Source organism: Rhinopithecus roxellana, chromosome 9, assembly GCF_007565055.1.
Source record: "Rhinopithecus roxellana isolate Shanxi Qingling chromosome 9, ASM756505v1, whole genome shotgun sequence".
NCBI classification, from domain to species: Eukaryota; Metazoa; Chordata; class Mammalia; order Primates; family Cercopithecidae; genus Rhinopithecus; species Rhinopithecus roxellana.
Window position 1 is genome coordinate 106459653 of NC_044557.1, and position 19783 is coordinate 106479435.

Sequence of the window (19783 nt, forward strand, 5' to 3'; positions counted from 1 at the left end):
CTATGCTAGTCTTGGCAACTTTTTTTGGAAACTGGGCATTGTTTATATGGAAAAAAGCATTGTAACCATAGTTTATCTTCAAAATTCTTTTTTTCTTTTTCTTTTTTTTTTTTTTTTTTTTTTTTTTTGAGACAGGGTCTGCTTCTGTCACCCAAGCTGGGCTGCAGTGGTGAGATCATGGCTCACAACAACCTCAATCTGCTGGACTCAAGTGATTCTCCCTCCTCAGCCTTCCAAGTACCTGGGCTATAGGCATGTGCCACCATATCTTGCTAATTTTTAAAATTTTTTTTGTAGAAATGTGGTCTCCCCATCTTGTGCAGGCTAGTCTCGAACTCCTGGGCTGAAGCAACTCCCCCGTCTCGGACTCCCAAAATGCTGGGATTATAGGCATAAGCCACTGTGCCCAGCATAAATTCTTCTTTAGTTATTGTTTATTTTAAGTTAGGATGAGCAATACCACATTGGGAGAAGTGAAATTTCAGTTTTCCCAAGCTTTTCTGCCAAGTCCCCAAACGTTTGGACACTAAAGTAAGGGCAAGAAAATTCCCAATCCTATTAAAATGCCATGAGATATTTTAACATTTACCAAAATGTCAAAGCCTAATTTGTTAAAACTTTGCCCAAAAGCCTGTACAAAACAAATAACTCTGCCTTGATTTTTTGCTGTTGTTTAAAAACATCATGTTAGAAATGGCTACTTAGTTCTCTCTTCAGAAGGTATAAGCCAAATTTACGGAAAGTTGATAATGTTTAATGCAAGTGCTCTTAAAACACTGTCATAATTTTACAATCAGTAACATAAAACTAGGTCCATTAGTGCTAATTTGCCCTTCCACTCATATGTTTGTTTTATTTAATCTCATTTGTCCAGATAAGTTTGATAACGAGCAAAGGCCCTAAGCGTAAGCATTAAGCAATGCTTACAGGCACCCACAAAATTCCCAGACTAACATACAGCCAATTTTATTAAAATTCCTTAAATATTTATCCTAACGTTTTTGTAAACCACACACACTCAATCTCTCTCTCGCCAAGATTTATACACATATATACACACAAACCTTGGATAATATTGTATTCAATTGTTGCTGACTTACAAAAAATAAACCACAAACTGAAACGAAATTCTTGTTAGTTATTTGATATACCATATATCCAGCAACTCCATGCCCTGAGAGAGATTGTTATTTACAGTATTAAATGTTCATTTCAACAATCATTTATTAAGAGTCCTACTATATAACCAAAGCACTGTACTTGGTAATAAGAAAGATACAAAACTTCATACCACATCTTCCCCTTGGTAGCTCACTTATAGTTAATTGAAAAAAAGAGATTAATTGAAAAGTGAACCTTAGGTGAGCTCACTTACAATTTACTTGAAAAGCAAGATTGTCAGCAATCATATTGCAAAATCGAATGAAATAAGTATGAAACAGAACAGAAAGGTAGCACAGGTGGTGGTATGAATAGAAAACTGGGAGTGAGGAAGCCACTTGTGATAATTTGCTATAGGTCCTTGGCTAGCTGGTTTAACCACTCTCTGCTCTTTATCAATGAAATGTGTGAGATAATATCTATCTTTTTTTTAATTCATTAATTTATTGTTGTTGTTATTTTGATTTGGGTTTTTTTTAGGATCTCTCTCTGTCACCCAGGCTGGAGTGCAGTGGCATGAACATGGCCCACTGCATTTCCAAACTTCTAGACTCAAGAGTAGCTTGAGTCTTTTGCCTCAGCCTCCTGAGTAGCTGGGACTACAGTCACATGCCATCTCACTTAGCTAAGTTTTTTAATTTTTTTTTATACAGACAGGATTTCACTTTGGTGCCTAGGCTGGTCTTGAACTCCTGGGCTCCAGCAATCCTCCCACCTCCGCCTCCCAGTGCCAAGATCATAGGCACGAGCCACCGCACTTGGCCATGTCTACCTTTTAAGATGATTGTGATATTTTAGTTAATTTACTTAGAACATAGATAACTCTCAAAAATTTCTAATTAATAGCATGTTCACAACATGTTGAAAGAACAAAAAAGGAAAGGGGAATCATAATAAATGAATTTGCTACTTGAGCAGATGCTAAAAAAGGAAGGAGAAACAAGAAGCCTTTATCTCTTCTATCACATTAAGGTTGTGGGACTAACTTGGTAAAAAAGTTTAGGCAAAACTGAATATCCAGATAATGACAGAGGCAACAGTTATTTGCAAGAGTGAACCAGTTTAGACTTTTCAAAATAAATTTCTAGCCATTTTTATCATTCTCCAGATGATAGCTCTATACAGATTTGAAACGATCAATCATATGAAGACACGGACAACTTGACTTGAGTAATTCATAGGCTTAGAAAAAGACTCAGCAGTTACCGTTGACAAGTTTATGCAAAGAAGACTTGAAAGAAATGGTGATATTTAAGCATATTTTATACCAAAGAAAAATAAGAATCAGAGACACATAACAGAGGTTTTCATATATTAGAAGAGCTTTTATGTAGAAGAGAAAACCGTAGTATTTTGTGTAGCTTCTGAAAACAGAACTCTAATCAGTTGCGATGCTCCCAACTCACAGGAGTTCTGTAACAGCTCTAACAATTAGAAGCATTACTTCTCTGTCACTAGAAATTCTGGAGCAGAAACTAGCTAAGTTTTACCCATAAGAGATGTTATCAGAGGGATTCCTGAATTTGGGGCAAGGGAACTGGATAAAATGATCTTTAGGATGCCTTCCTCCACTCCACATTTCATATATATGTTAATATCTACTTTATAGAAAGAGAATTTTACAGTCAATTGATAATCTAGGTCACACATTTTTGTAGATTAAAAAACAAACCAAAACAACAACAACAAAAGAAATAGGCTTAATGTATCATCCAGTGTGTTGGCTTTGAGGGTATTCCTCCTTACTTCTTCTCACTATTGAAATACTACCCTCCTCACATCCAGAATAATAAAAAATTGATTTTCAGGATTAGATAATGAGATCTACTTAAAAAGTACTGGAGGAAGTGAGCAATTATTACACTTATCTGTTAGCATCATGACATAGGAGGAAAAAACTCTAAATTAGGAATAAAGAAGACCTAGTTTTGTTACTATTAGTTTGGTGGTTAGCTTTTTTGTCTCTGAGGGAACTCCCCACTATGCATGGCATGGTGATCAGAAATCAGGGGGAAAGCTGCTGTCTTACTGGCATAAAGCATCAGGCAACAGAATTCAGGAATACTAGAGAAACTAGATATTGAGAAGGGAAATGTCAGAATGGAATGAGACACAAAGTGGGGGCAGGGGGAGCAAAATCTGCATAAAACTGCCCTCAAATCCTGGACATTTCAGAATGATAAAGATCACTTAATTAGGAAAAATTAATCATCAATGTGTATAAATTTAATAATGGAGTTTCAAAATACATAAAGTAAAAACTAATAAGACTAAAGAAATAAGCAATAAGCAAAGTTGAAGATTTCAGCACTCCTCAAGAACTGGCTGAACAATTAGACAATATATCAGTATATAGATGTGAACAACTCTTATCAGGTAGTTGATATTTATTGAGCATTACATCCAACAACTGCAAAAATGTACATTTTTTAAGTGTACCAGTAAAATTTAACAAAATAGGCCATACTCTGGGCCATAAAATAAAACTCAGTAAATTTCAAAAGATTGAAAACATACAGAGTATATTTTCTGACAACAGATTTAAATTAGAAATGAATAATAGCCTGGGTGTGGTGGCTCACACCCATAATCCCAGCATTTTGGGAGGTTAAGGTGTGAAGATGGCTTGAGCCCAGGAGTTTGAGACCAGACTGAGCAACACAGAAAGACCCCATCTAATTTTTTAAAAAATAAATAATAAAACATCTTTATAAATTCAAAATATTTGAAAATTAAACAATATGCTTCTAAATAATCAACGGGTCAAAGGTGAAATCACAATGGAAATTTTTAAATGTTTGAAAGGGAATGAAAATAAAGGTACAATTTGTGAAAATTTGTGGAATGCAGCTAAAGAATTAGAGATAAACTTACAGGTTTAAATGCTTACATAAAAAAAAAAGAAAGATTTAAAATCAATGATCTAACTTTTTACCTAAAGAAGCTAGAAAAAGAAGAGCAAACTGAATCCAAATTAAGTTGAAGGAAATGATTAATAAAGATAAAAGCAAATACTAAAGAAATGGAAAACATTAGTAGAAATTAACAAAACCAATATTTGCTTCTTTGAAACCATTAATAAACTTTTAAAACCTTTAGGAAGTGTGGTCAAGGAACAAAGATTGAAATACAATTAACAATACCAGGAATAACAGAAGATATAACTGCCTACTTCACATACTAAAAACAATTAAAAAGGAAAAATACAAATAACTTTTTGCCAATACTCCCAACAATTTAGCTTACTTGGAAATAAACTATTCAAATACTCAACTTGTTAAAACAGACACATGAAGAAATAGAAAACCCAAATAGCCCTGTATCTATTAGAGAGATTAAATTTATTATTAAAAAAGATTTCCACAAAGAAAATTACAGTCCCAGATGGCTTCACTAGTGAATTCTATGAAATATTTAAGGAAAATATAATACCAATTCTACACAAACTCTTTCTGAAAGCACAGGTGAAGGCTAGCATAACCTTTTTTTTTTTTGAGACAGACTCTCACTGTCACACAGGCTGGAGTGCAGTGGCACAATCTTGGCTCACTGCAACCTCCACCTCCTGGGTTCAAGCAATTCTCCTGTTTCAGCCTCCCGAAGGGCTGGGACTATAGGCGCATGCCACCACACATGGTTAATTTTTGCATTTTTGGTAGAGATGGAGTTTCACCATGTTGCCCAGGCTGGTCTCGAACTCCTGGCCTCAAGTGATCTGCCCACCTCAGCTTCTCAAAGTGCTGGGATTACAGGCATGAACCACCACACCCAGCACTAACATAACCTTTTTATCACAACTAGACAGCATCACAAAAAATAAAAATCACAGAATAACCCTCATGAACATAGATACAAAAATCTTTCACAAAATAGTATCAAATAGCATTTAACAATGTATAAAAATAATAATAATAATGACCAAGTAGAGTTTACTACAAGAATGTAATATTGGTTTAATATTTTTAAATCATTTAGCATGTTTAGTATGTTTCTTCCCTCAGGGAGAAAAAGGCTAACCATCAAGATAATATCCACTAATCATTTAGCATGAGATTTTATACATATATATGTATTGTGTGTGGGGGGGGGTGGGTGTGTGTGTGTGTGTGTAATCTAAATAGAAGGACAAAAAGTATTTCAGAAAATTCAGTACACATTCAGAATTTTAAAGAAACTCAGCAAACTAAAAATAGAAAGGAACTTCTTCAATCTAATAAAGGGCATCAGTGAAAACCCCATAGCTAGTATCACACTGAATGGTAAAATATTGAATGCTTTTCCCCTAAGATCAAGAATAAAATAGGGATGTTAACTATTACTAGTTCCACTCAACATTGTACTAGAGGTCCTAGTCAGTGCAATCACACAAGAAAAAGAAATAAAAGGCAGAAAGAATGGGAAGGAAAAAGTAAACTGACTGTATTCACAATCAACATGATTGTTTCCAGTAAATGCTAAGGAATCTACCAAAAACAAAACCCTACTTCAACTCATAATTTACAAAGACTGACAGACAAGATCAGTAGGCAAAAATCAATTGTATTCTTATATAATAGCAGAAAATAAATAAAAAGAAAAAATTTTTAAATTTATTTACCGTGACATCAAAAACATAAAATAGTTAGAAATTAATATGACATGCAAGGACTCTATACTCTTCAGAATACAAAAATACAAAAGTATATTACTGATAGAAATGAAAGAAAGCCTAAATAGAGCAGTGCACCATGTTCACGGATTAAAAAAAAAATTCTGTTAGAATGTTCTTAAGATAATCTATAGATACAAAGCAATTTTAATAAAAATCTCAAAAAAGTCACAGACAAATATTCTCTAAGACAGTTTGCTAAAAGTGAAATTGCTGGTCATAAGGTATGTTTATTCCTTTTAAAAAGTATTAACGGGTTGGGCACTGTGGCTCACACCTGTAATCCCAGCACTTTGGGAGGACAAGGCAGGCAGATCACCTGAGGTTGGCAGTTCGAGACCAGCCTGACCAACATGGTGAAACCCCATTTCTACTAAAAATAGAAAAATTAGACAGGCTGTGGTGGTGCGCTTCTGTAATCCCAGCTATTTGGGAGGCTGAGGTGGGAGAATCAGTTGAACCTGGGAGGTGGAGGTTGCAGTGAGCCAAGATTGTGCCACTGCACTCCAACCTGGACAACAGAGTGAGACCTTGTCTCAAAAAGAAAAAAAGTATTAATGGATACTGTCAAATTGATCTCCAAAGAGATTATGCCAGTTTATATACCACCAAAAGTGTATGTGTCTATTTTTCCATAAACTCATTGGCTCTGATAGTTGCATATTCTTTCATGTATGAAAAAATTGTAGTTCAACATACAACATCTCCGTGCACATCTTTCATTTACTTAAGACGTCTTTTGTTCGGTGAACTCTCTGGCATATCCTTGGTCATTTTTCTATAGGATTGTTCTTTTTTTTTTTTTTTTTTTTGACAGAGTCTCACTTACTCTGTCACCCAGGCTGGAGTGCAGTGGTACAGTCTTGGCTTACTGCAATTTCCACCTCCCAGGTTCAAGCGATTCTCATGCCTCAGCCTTCCAAATAGCTGGGATTACAGGCACCACCACACCCAGCTGTTTTTTGTATTTTTAGTAGACACAGGGTTTCACCATGTTGGACAGGTTGGTCTCGAACTCCTTCCCTCAAGTGATCTGACTTCCTCGGCCTCTGAAAGTGCTGGGATTACAAGCATGAGCCACCACACCCAGCTAGGAGCGTCCATCTTTTTATAAGAAATTTTTGCATTTAATATGTGGCTCCTTTTCCATCATATATGATAAAATATGTTGCCCAATATTTATTTTTTTGTTTTTTATCTCCTATGGTTTATGACATGCATATGAACCTTTGCATTTCTCCTTTGGAATTATAGCATTTTCCTATATTTTCTTTTAGTATTATAACATTTTCAATTTTTAAATTGAAATCCTTGATCATCTAAAACTTATTGTGATGTACATGGAAAAGTTTTAACTTTTATTCTCCATGCCCATCCAATTAGTCCCATACCACTTATAGAATAATTTACCTTTTGTTCACAGGTTAGTAATGCTATATTTTATTTTCACATCTATTGATTTTCTATTTATATGTGACTATTAAGTAATTGTAAGTATCAAAACTTTACAATGTGTTTTAATATTTTCTTTTAAGTTTTCTTTCTGATAATTTTTGACTAGGTACCAAAACTACTCAAATTGGGATGTTAAATTAGTAGACTGATTTAGGGAGATTGACCTTTTTTATATAATAGTCCATCTTTATATCAAAAAAGAATATATTCTTTGTTTATTCAAGTCAGTCATCTTCATTCCTTCATGAGCACTTTAAAGAGTCATATAAATTTGATATTTTGAGTTTATTTCTACATATTATATACATATATGTTTTATTTCCTGTGTTAATGGATTTTTCTTAATCACTTTTAAACAAGTTGTGTCTTAATTACAGTAAAGCAATTTTATTTTTATATTAATTTTGTAACCTACCTTGAATAGTTTAACATTTTTTCAGACTCTTAAAGTTTGTAATAATTGATTTCCTTCATTTTTTCTGTAGATGATATATTTCTTCTTACCTTCCAAATTTTGTTTTTCATTTCTTTCCCTTTTCTTATTGCTTTGGTTACTATCTCCAGAATATTTATCCTGGAAATTTTGTCTTGTTCTTATTTTTAATAGGAATGCTTCTTTGGCATGACTTTGGTTTTGAAGACACATGGCTAGACAGACTGTTAGAGAAGACAAACACATATATACTGACATAAATGTATCGTGTTTAGTAAATTTCCATCTGTGTAAACTTTACTGAGCTATTAATCTGAAATAAAACGTTAAATTATTGTAGTAGCTATGAAGAAGATCACCTAACATTTTATCTTTTAACTTTTTAATATGACAATTATATTAATCTATTTTCTAATACTAAACTTACCTGTAAAATTTGAGCCATACTTGATCATTGTGAATTATTGTTTTGGGTTCCATTTACCGATATGCTATTCATATCAATAAGTACATCAATATTACTGAAATGAGTCTGTAGCTTTTCTTTTTTATTATGCTGTGTTGAGGTTTGATATCAGTATTATTTTTTCTAGTTTTATAAAAAAATAACTTTGAATTTTTTCTTCTTTCTCTATACTGTACTTTGGGGCAGTTATAATAGCACAGTATTCTTGATTTTTTACATTTTCATTGGCATTCAATTGCAAAACCATGGGGAGAGTTCGGTACTCTTGGAGAGGTTACTTTTTAACAATTTTTTCAACATGTTTGTGCCTAATGTTTTATTCATAATTCCTGTATAATAAAAAATCAGCTTCAGTAATCTGTACTTTGTTTAGAAATAACTAATTACAGATCATTAAAATAAGAATACTGCCCAAAACACAGCCTGGGCGACAGAACAAGACTCTGTTTCAAAGAGAAAACAAAGAATACTACCTAAAACAATATCCAGGTTCAATGTTATTCCTATCAAACTACCAACATCATTTTTCACAGAAATAGAAAAAAAAATTCTAAACAAAACCGAAAAAGAGACTCAATAGCCAAAGCAATTCTAAGCAAAAAGAACAAAACTGGAGGCATCAAATTATCCAACTTCAAACTATACTACAAGGCTACAGTAACCAAAAAAGCATGGTACTGGTACAAAAACAAACACACAGACAACTGAACAGGTTAGAAAACACAGAAATAAAGTCATACACCTACAACCACCTGATCTTCAACAATGTCAACAAAAACAAGCAATGGGGAAAGGACTCCCTTTTCAATAAATGGTGTTGGACTAGCTGGCTAGCTGTATGCAGAAGAATGAAATGGGACCCCTACCTTTCACCATATATGAAAATTAACTCAAGATAGGTTAAAGACTTAAATGTAAGACCTAACATTATAAAAAATCCTAGAAGAAAACCTAGCAAATACCCGCCGGGCATGGTGGCTCACGCCTGTAATCCCAGCACTTTGGGAGGCCGAGGCAGTTGGATCATGAGGTCAGGAGATCGAGACCATCCTGGCTAACACAGTGAAACCTCGTCTCTACTAAAAATACAAAAAATTAGCCAGGCTTGGTGGCATGTGCCTGTAATCCTAGCTACTAGGGAGGCTGGGGCAGGAAAATCGCCTGAACCCAGGAGGTAGAGCTTGCAGCGAGCCGAGATTGTGCCACTGCACTCCAGCCTGGGCGACAGAGCGAGACTCCATCTCAAAAAAAAAGAAAAAGAAAAAGAAAAAAAAGGAAGAAAACCTAGCAAATACCATTCCAGACATGGGCTTTGGCAGTGAATTTATGACTAAGTCCTCAAAAGCAACTGCAAGAGAAACAAAAACTGACAAGTGAAATCTAATTAAACTAAAGAGCTTCTGCACAGCAAAAGAAACTATCAAGAGAGTAAACAGACAATCTACAGAATGGGAGAAAGTGTTTGCAAAGTATGGATCCAACAAAAGTCTAATATCCAGAATCTATAATGAACTTAAATTATTCAACAAGCAAAAAACAAATAACCCCATTAAAAAAGTAGGCAAGGCCGGGCGCGGTGGCTCAAGCCTGTAATCCCAGCACTTTGGGAGGCTGAGACGGGCGGATCACGAGGTCAGGAGATCGAGACCATCCTGGCTAACACGGTGAAACCCCGTCTCTACTAAAAAATACAAAAAAAAACTAGCCGGGCGACGAGGCGGGCGCCTGTAGTCCCAGCTACTCGGGAGGCTGAGACAGGAGAATGGCGTGAACCCGGAAGGCGGAGCTTGCAGTGAGCTGAGAGCCGGCCACTGCACTCCAGCCTGGGCGGCAGAGCAAGACTCCGTCTCAAAAAAAAAAAAAAAAAAAAAAAAAAAAAAAAAAAAGTAGGCAAAGGGCATGAGCAGATATTTCTCAAAAGAAGATACACAAGCAGCCAACAAACATGGAAAAATACTCCACATTGCTAATCATCAGAAAGATGCAAATCAAAACCACAATGAGATACCATCTCACACCAATCAGAATGCCTATCATTAAAAAGACAAAAAAAAAAAAAAAACAGATTTGCAGAGAAAAGGGAATGCTTATACACTGTTGGTAGGAATGTAAATTAGTTCAGCCACTGTGGAAAGCAGTTTGGAGATTTCACAAAGAACTGAGAAAACTACCGTTCAACTCAGTAATTCCACTAACGGATATATACCCAAGGGAATATAAATAATTCTACCAAAAAGACACATGCACTTGTATATTCATCACAGCACTATATACAATAACAAAGACATGAAATCAGCCTAGATGCCCATCAACGGTGGATTGGATAAAGAAAATGTGGTACATACACACCATGGAATACTACACAGCGATAACAAAGAACAAAATCATGTCCTTTGCAGCAACATGGATGCAGGTGGAGGCCATTATCCTAAGTGAATTAACAGAGGAACAGAAAACCAAGTACCACATATTCTCACTTATAAGTAGGAGCTAAACGGTACACATGGACATAAAGATGAGAAAACAGACAGTGGGGACTAATTGTGAGGGAAAGAAAAAAAAGGGGTGAGGGTTGAAGAACTACCTTTTGGGTACTATGCTCACTACCTGGGTGACGGGATCATTCATACCCTAAACTTCAGCATTACACATATACCTGTGTCACAAACCTGTTCTTGTATTCCCAAACTAAAATAAAAGTTGAAAAAAAAAATCCATTTCATCCAGGCTTTCTAATTTATTGGCATATATTTATTTTAATTACCATTCAATTCTTTTAATTTTCTCCAAGTTAGTGATTGTTTCCATTTTTATTTCTTACCTTGTACACTTTAGGCTTTTTTTATTTTGCTTTTTAAAAGACAAAAAGCTGAATAAAATTCACAGTGATTTTTGTTTAAGAGAGAAATAACAAATGGAAGAGGAAAGCAACAGTAAAGTAGGAATAAGGGAAGGAAGAAGAAAAGGAAATTGGTGAAGAGGAAGAAGATGAGGAGGCAGAGGAAAGAAAGAAAAACTAAGGTGAAAAGAGAGAAAAGAAAATAGTATAAAGGCAGAAAGGATCCAAGATGACCTCTCCGGCCATATGTGGGTCAATGTTGCCTAGACTGGTGCTACTCAAAGTAGCTCGTCTATGAACTGTTACTGGTCCTCAATGAGATAAGGAGCTTATGCCAACATGCAAGTCTATGTATTGTTTTGCTTCCTTCATCAGAAAAGCCTTGCTATGAAAAAATAATAATAATCTCAGTTGAACTAACAGTGCGCTTAGTGAACAGTGTGCTTATTGCCATATTTGATTTACATTATCGTGTAGTTTTTGTCTTATCAGAGGCAGGTAACAGTTTGTGGATGGGCATGAACCAGCAGTAGCACCAAACTTGATCCTTCACCAACCAGGCCTCCAATGAACTGCATCTGTCCCTCATCTTATTGAGATTCTCCAGCTAGTTTATGGCCTCACTCACTGTTTTAAACTTCTGGATCTTCGGTACTACCAGACATCTAGATGGGTAGTTTAACCTATATTCAAAAAAGTTCAACACACATAGGCAATCGGTAAATATTGACTGACTTAATAGTTGATGGCTGAATGATCAAGCCTGATGTGTGTACAGCTTGCCGTTAATGAACTAAACAATTTACACTTGGCATAGGGTCAATGGCACTTGAAATTGGCAGACACTCTGCTTCCAAGTTATGTGCCCCAGTGCAAAGCTGTGTTACCCAGAGAAAACAGAACTGTTTTCTTCTCCCAATGGCATAGGTTTGCAGAGAGGGGCTACCTTTTTCTAATTTACAGAAAAACTCTATTAGGTTAGCAGCACCCCTGTGAATCACTCAAATGCAAGGAATTTGACTGAAAATTAGCCTCAGTTATACAGCTGCTCAAACAATATTAAACCGATGCTGTATGTTCTAAATGATAGAAGGTAGAGCCATTCCAAAAATATGGCAAATTGGAATGACAGCTCCTTGACACAGGAATGTTCTTCACCTGGCTTTTTTTCTCTCTTCATTTTTTTCAAACACTGATATAGTTCATCTGTCAAAGAAATGGGAGATTGTTTTTAACTACAATGTACATCTGTAATCAGTATAAAGGGTAGCTTTACATCTCCATTTAGACATCCTTTCCTTCAGGAAGTTTTCCTTGATCTTCCAAGTCTGGGGTCAGATGCTCTTCCTGTTTCCTGTGGTAGTAATCTTTATTTTCCATTCTGTAGCACTGAACACGACCCTGTAGTTAGCTACTGGCATTTCCATTTGCCAAAGCATATTATTCCCTACTGTATTTTGAATGCTTAGCACAGTGCCAGCACATGGCAGGAGGCAGGGCCGGGAAGTGAAGGAAGAACAGAAGCGAACAACCTGCAGCAAAGTATCACTTTTAGACATCAATTAAATGTGCTCCTCTTTGCAAAAGCCAGAGACAAAAGACCACCTAGGAATAGATCTTTATCCAATAAAGGGCCTTCTGACTGCTCCTAGATAAAGACACACCCTAAGACATTGCAATGGACTTAGCAAAGTGCAACCTACCTCTGGACCAATTTTTGTAAGCAACTCAGATAATTTCTAGGAGAAATGAGGGAAAACATTGCTCCCTAAAATTCACAGGGACACCTTTCAGGGTAGCTCCGACAAAGGCCCATAGAGAGAAAAGTGCAACAAGACCACTAACAAAAAAATCACCTGGAGGAAATGGGGAGTCTAGGCTCTAAACTTTGACTTAAAGAATGCTCAGAACTTCTCATAGACGCTCTTTTATTTCTCAATGCCGCCTCAGCCTGCCAAGTAGCTGGGATTACAGGTGCCCACGCCCACGCCCAGCTAATCTTTATATTTTTAGTAGAAATGGGGTTTCGCCATGTTGGCCACGTTGGTCTTGAACTCCTGACCTCAGGTGATGCACCCACCTTGGTCTCCCAAAATGCTGGGATTACAGGCATGAGCCACACTGCACCTGGCCCCATATAAACTTTTCTTAATCATATTTCTGTCACTTGCTGGCTTTGTGAGCCTATACAAGGTACTTTTTATCCTTGAAGCTCAGTGATCGCTAAAGGAGGAATATTATTTGCTTCCCCAAGTAATTGGGAGACTTAAGTGTGTTTCTAAAAGAGAAAAAGGCAGATGCCCAGTAAGTACTTAAAAAATACACCAACATTTCCAACACACACACAGACACACACACACACACGTCACAGGAACAGGATGCAGTTTGGTCTACAACAAAAGTTTGCTGTATACAGAAAAGTAACTGGATCCCCGCCATTTTTTATTTACTCACAGAAGGAGTCAAGAAGAATGATTATTTTCCTAACAGCCAACACTATCTAGGGGCAAATCTGCCAAGAAGAAAGTTTATTTTTATCACTTTCCTTTAAACTTTCTCCCTCCACTCCACTGTCAGTTCCCTGGGGGAATCAACTAGTGCCTCGTTTACCAACAACTTTGTTCTCAATGGACTATCATAATCCCAGATAATTTGTTAGCTCAGTGGTGCTCAAACAGCACCAGTCCATCATGCAGCAATTCAGGAAGGCTCTTGTCCTTTAAAGGGATCTTAGGTTACACTAGACAGGCCAGGAAAACAGCAGTCATTTGGCTGGGTTTAGATAAAAGTGACTGCAAATGTGGCTTTACAGTCATATCACTGCAAAGGCTGTCAACTGAAAATGGGCAAAAGACATTTGTGTTTTACTGTGCAACACTAGGAAATATTTAAGATTGAAACGACGACTCCCCAAGAGGTCTTCTTAATGAGCTAGGGGCTTTCCCTAGAGCCCCTCAAATCGGATCGATTTGTTCGGCCCATTTTTAAGACCAGCCCTGGCTGATTCTGAAAAATCAAGACATGCGTGGAGGGCCCCAAGAGTTCTCTGAAATCCTCAGCTGGACGGTTCACAGCAGGATAAGTGCCAAGAGGCTCCTCCCATCAATCTTGAAGGCTGGGATCCATCCAAAACTGCTCCAGGAATCCTGATGGGTTCCAAGGAATACTTCCCAGGGAATTACTAAGAGGCCTTACCAGTGGGGCGCCTGTCCTTTCAAAGGGACCCACAGGAGGTCAGGGCTGCAGTGGAGGTTCAGGTCTATCCTGGCTCAGGGTTCCCCAGGGAGAAGGAGAGGATGGATACCCAGTATTTACTGAGAGAGTAAGAAAGATAGCCTGTACATCATGCATGAACCTTGAAAATAGGTTCTTTTGCTAGGTAAAAGAAGCAGTCACAAAGGACCACATATTGTATACTTCCATTTATATGAAATGTCCAAAATAGGCAAATCCATACAGACAGGGCAGCAGGTTAGGGAGAAATGGGGAGTTACTGCTAATAGGTACAGGATTTCTTTTGGGGGTGCTAAAATATTATAAAATTGTGGATTTACTCTACTCTGTGAACACACTAAAAATCGTTGAACTGTACACTTTAAATGGGTTGAGAGGTATATGAATTATATCTCAATAAAGCTGTTTAAAAAACAAGTAAACAAAACTATCCTGAAGTTTACCTTATAATAGTGAAGCACTTGAGTTCAGAGGAATCCAAGTTACTCTTCTGAAAAACCAAATATCCACATGCTGCTCATTCATTCATTTATTCCTTCACTCATTCTAAATTTACCAGTGAGTTCTCTACATGCAGACTGGACCACGCTGTCAGAAACAGAACACCAGGTCCTTCATTGCATCCAGCTTAAAGCCTGTTTGCTGGATTTCAATAGAGCCCATCACCTACTGCAAGTATTATAAAAACTACCCTCCCTGTCCCTCAGTAAAGGAAGGGCCCCGAGGCCTTTAACAGGGGAGTTTCAGGAAAATCCATTTTCATTTCTATTCTCCTCTCCACAGCCACCAAAGACTTACTCCCATCTTTCTCTTGTTCCTGCCCCCACTCCCACCCCCTTCAGTTGCTGTCAACAGAGGACTCTCCAGAACTTGCAGAAGTAATGAGGCTCTCAGCAGCAGCACCAGAAGCAATGCTTGGGGGAAAATCCTGGCCCGTGTGAGAGCTGCATACAAGCTTCATTTGGACACTTTCCGTAAGGGCAGGTCCAAAACCCTCCTGGTCCTTAGCAGAGCAACCCTGAGCCACAGAGGACGCAGGAACCCAGCACCAAGATCTGAGCGCCTATGGTCCTGGACCTGCCGGCGGCCTCCAGGCTCTGCCCTGGGACTGAGGCCACTGTAAAGGCTCCGTGTGCCAAAGCCCAGCTGCCCCGGATGCCTATCCGCCCAGGCGCTATGTAAAAGGAGGCTTGAGGGGACACGGGGTGCGGGGGGTGTCAGAGAGATAAAAGGGGGCAAGTGAGAGGTCGGCAAGCTAAAGCGGAGAGGATTCTCCAACATTACAACCTGGCGGTGCCTCTCTCAAAACTGCAACCTCCTGGCTTCTGGCACCAAAGCAAAACGCACGAAGCATCCCAGCTTCCCGGCGCAGAGAGGTGGAGGAGCGCCTACCGTCGCCATCCTCCATCATCGCGCTCTGCCTAGCTGTTTCCCTTTGCGTCCAGCGCCTGGTCCTCAGCTACCCAAATCTGTAGAAGTGCCAACAGGTGACTGGGTGAGTTTCATCGCCTGTGATCTCCATCAGCAGCTCTCCCAAGCTAGCACAAACACAAGCTAAATAAAAACTGCGTGTTCTTTATGGACACACAGCCCTTCAAGACGGATCCCACCCAAATTACCGCCTTTGTTAAGCCCCTTCTTATATGGAAATGCTGGAGCCGCCACTGTCCCGCAGCCAAACGCAGCTTCTTCCCACCACATGCTCACGTCACCCAAACACTAGGAAAAGCTTCCCGGAGCAGCACATGGTATTTCCAATACTTCTGCGCTCTCATCACCCAATGCCTCTAATCTCCCTGCACCGTGAGCCCCGCGAAAAGGCATCCAGGTGCACCCGTCCCATCCCATCCCATTCCAAAGGTCCCCAGGCCATCCTGGGCGCGCGCGTGAAAAGAAAGTCCATGGAACTGCATTGCATCTGCAGGTGGCTCGCTGTCTCCCCTTTTCCTTGTTCATGAATGGACTTCGAAGCCGAGCCGAAAAAGAGCAGAGAAAGACGAACTGACCTGTGCTGGGCAAGGTTCCAGCCCAGGTTGGGAGCTCTCCGCGGCTACTGAAGATCGAAGCTCCGCCGCGAGTTGGTCCTTGGCGGCGCACCGCCCTTGCTGTCTTCCCTCAGAGTACCCTTTTTTAATTAGCCTCTCTCTCTCTCTCTCCCTCCCTCTCCTTCTCCCGCTGCGCTTCCACTCCCAGCCTCCTGGAGCTGCCTCCGCCTCTGCAGCTGGGCGCCCAGGATCAAATAAGAAGAAAGAAAGACCCGCCGGCAGCCAATTATAGAGCGGAGGGTGGCCGCGGGGGCGGGAGGTGGGGAGGTGGGAGGCAGGCCTAAACCCATAACGCCCCCCACGTTCTCTCCTCCTCCTCTCCCCCATCCCCGCCCTACCAGAGATGTGGAGAAGCCAGCCCGTGCCGCCCGCGCGCTCGCCTACCCTGAACCTGGCGGTACCCCCAGGTGCGCGCCGCAGCCGGCTGTGGTGCGCCGAGAGCGAACCGGGCTTTTTCCCTTCCACTGGGGCAGAAGCTAGTACAAGCTCCCAAACCAGGCCCCTTGCTAGCTTTGGGAGGTCTCGAGTCCTCCTATTTTCAGGTGCTGTGTGCCCACTTCCCCATTTCCAAAAGACAGACCTTGCCTTCCCGCGTCAAAGACCCTGCGCTCCGAGTGAAAGAGGTATCCACTATGAGGGCCGCCTTCGAGCCTCTTCTTCTCCCTCTTCCTCTTGTGAACAAGTCCAAGGGCTCTAAAACGCCAAAGCAGCGATGCTCAGACTTTAAGGTGCAGGGGAATCAGCTGGAGGTATCAAAATGGACATTTTTGTAGGTTACAAAAGGACGAATGTTGGCAATTTCGTGTGGTTGTACCTCATAACTTGCCGTTTCCCCACCCGCAGAGATTCTGGTTCAAGGAGCCTGAGGTGAGACCAGGGACTCTGCAATTTTCACACCCGCTGGTGGTTCAGATCTTTGCAGGCCACTCTTTGAGAGGCTCTACCCTGAGATGTGAAGAACAGAAGGCCACCAGGGCCCCGCGCTGGCTCTCCGGAGACTCGGTCCCGCGAGCTCACCTGCTGCGTGGGGCCTCTAGAAAAGTCAACACCTTTACTTATTTTTGACCCATAGTCCCCACCATCCATGCCCGATTCTTTACAGATGTTAGTGGGCAGGTGGGTGGAAACTGAAAATTCAGCAGAACCCTATTTTGTGAGAAAATACTTTCTTGCCTTGGAAAACTGAAAAGAATATTTCACCACCACCAAAGGCTGGCGATGGAGCAAAGAGAGAGGAAAGCAAATAGTACTCTTAGGTTTCCAAATTTGCCTCCATCATGCCCAGCTGAGAATCCCTACAGAAGGACTGTTATTTGCAAGGTGGTCCCTGCGACATTCCAACTGTCCAAGCTGCGGCTAGCCACCTCCTCTGCTCTCCTCGAATGTGTTATTTGCATCGCTGCGCGTGCTCCGAGCTGCAGCAGGGGTCCTGCGGCTGGGGTGAGTGGAAGGCCCCTTCCAGCCCCCACCGCCGCCCCGCGTCCTTCGGTGTCGCTAGGAATTGGCCTCAGTTCAGCCACAGGGTGCGACCCGAGCAAGGCGCCATTCGGCTTCCGCGCTTCACTGAATGCAATTCTCTCGGGCCAGGAAGCCGGCGCGGCTTTTTAGGAGACCCGCTCCGACTCCAAGGACTGCAAAGGGAGAGCGCCACCTCGTGTCTGTGCGGGGCTTGGGAGAGGCGGTATCTGAAAAGGCACCCATTCAGCCTAGATCCACACATAGGGACTAGAATTCCTGAAATGCAGTATTTATTCCTGAAGACAACCACCACTTTAGTTAGGTCTGTTTCCCTCTGCCCCCATACAAGTGTCTACCATCCTCATATTCTGATTCCCCTTCTCACTAATAAAAGTTTACTCTCGTGTTCATTTTTACCAACATGAAGATGACTAGCATAAGTTTTTCTCATAATTCCCTTTGGGGAGGTAGTTGCAATGTTAGCAAAAAGTTTAGGTAAAAGATAGGGGGTAGTTCCAATCATTTAATTACAGAAAATTGGCCGGGCGCCGTGGCTCACGCCTGTAATCCCAGCATTTTGAGAGGCTGAGGTGGGTGGATCACCTGAGGTCAGGAGTTCAAGACCAGCCCGGCCAACATGGTGAAACCCCATCTCTACTAAAAATATAAAAACTAGCCAGGCGTGGTGGCAGGCGCCTGTATAATCCCAGTTACTCGGAGGGCTGAGGCAGGAGAATCGCTTGAACCCAGGAGGCAAAGGTTGCAGTGAGCCGAGATCGCACAATCACACTCCAGCCTGGGGTACAAGAGCAAGACTTCATCTCAAAAAAAAAAAAAAAAAACCCAGATAATTGGGAATGGGAGGTTGCCTGATGATTTTAAAATGTGAAATATGTGTGCAAAAACCCACAGATAAGCATAATATTTGCTTGATAAAAATCTTATGTGATGATTTGTATTGATTTAGTAATAATAAAATGGGTTCCTTTTCAAGAATTCTAACTCATCCTTCCTTCCTCTCCTTAACTTTTGACTTCTTGCATTTCACTTTAAATGTAGATAAGCCTCAGTTAATGTTGAATCAGAATGGCTGGTTTCAATCAGTTTTCCATTTAGTTGCAGTTGTGTGTGAAGTGTCAGCTTCCAGAGAGGTTATTCAACGCTGATCTTAAGGCCAGTCCTCAGAGTCTGGTGGAGTACTGAGAACTGAATCACAGAAACAAGACCAGAAGACCCCACTGAAGTTTCCCTCCTTTGATCTAGAAAAAAAAAAAAAAAAAAAAAAAAAAAAAACTGCATATGAATATCTGGGGCCTTTTCAAAGATAACCAAAAATTCCAGCTTCTAACAGTAATTGATTTCAGGACACAACAACTCTTCCCCAGAGTTTCATTCCAAGTCTGTGACCTGACTGTGATCCTATTTCTCTCTAAGGACTGCACGCACACCTCTGCCCCTTTCTTGTCTCACATTGGTGAGGTTATTTTGCCTCCCTGAGCCTAACTCCTCATGTGTAAAAAGAGGGGATGGCCAGTGCAGTGGCCGACGTCTGTAATTCTAACATTCTGGGAGGCCGAGGTAGGTGGATCACTTGAGCTCAGGAGTACAAGACCAGCCCGGGCAACATGGTGAAGCCCTGTCTCTACAAAAAAAAAAAAAACACCCAGGTGTAGTGGCACATACCTATAGTCCCAGCTACTTGAAGGGGTGAGGCAGGAGGATCACTTGAGACCAGGAGTTCCGGGCTGCAGTGAGCTGAGATGGGGCCACTGCACTACAGCCTGAGTCGCAAAGTGATACCTTGTCTCAAAAAAAAAAAAAAAAAAAAAAAAAAGAGGGTAATTAATTATATCTTAAGGGATTGTCATGTGGATTAAATAATAGATGTGTTTATGGACCTAATGCATAACCAACAATTAATAAATGGTAGCTATGTTACCCAAACTGGTACTATCCCCCCCTTCTGCCCAATGCACAAGACTGTACTCTCTTAGCTGCCCCTTCTGGAAGATTCTCCTTTCCATGTGTCTCAACAGAGGTACTA

The 19783-nt window shown here is 40.3% G+C and overlaps 1 protein-coding gene across 3 annotated transcripts in view; it reads right to left on the bottom strand.

Moving 5' to 3' along the window:
- Positions 1-16477, bottom strand: part of COL14A1 (collagen type XIV alpha 1 chain) — a 256610-nt gene extending 240133 nt beyond the window's left edge. For all 3 annotated transcript variants that reach the window (XM_030938097.1, XM_010381456.2, XM_030938098.1), the window contains exon 1: positions 16243-16477. The gene's annotated coding sequence lies outside the window, so the exon portion shown is untranslated. The remainder of the gene's footprint in view (positions 1-16242) is intronic.
- Positions 16478-19783: the final 3306 nt, after the last annotated feature.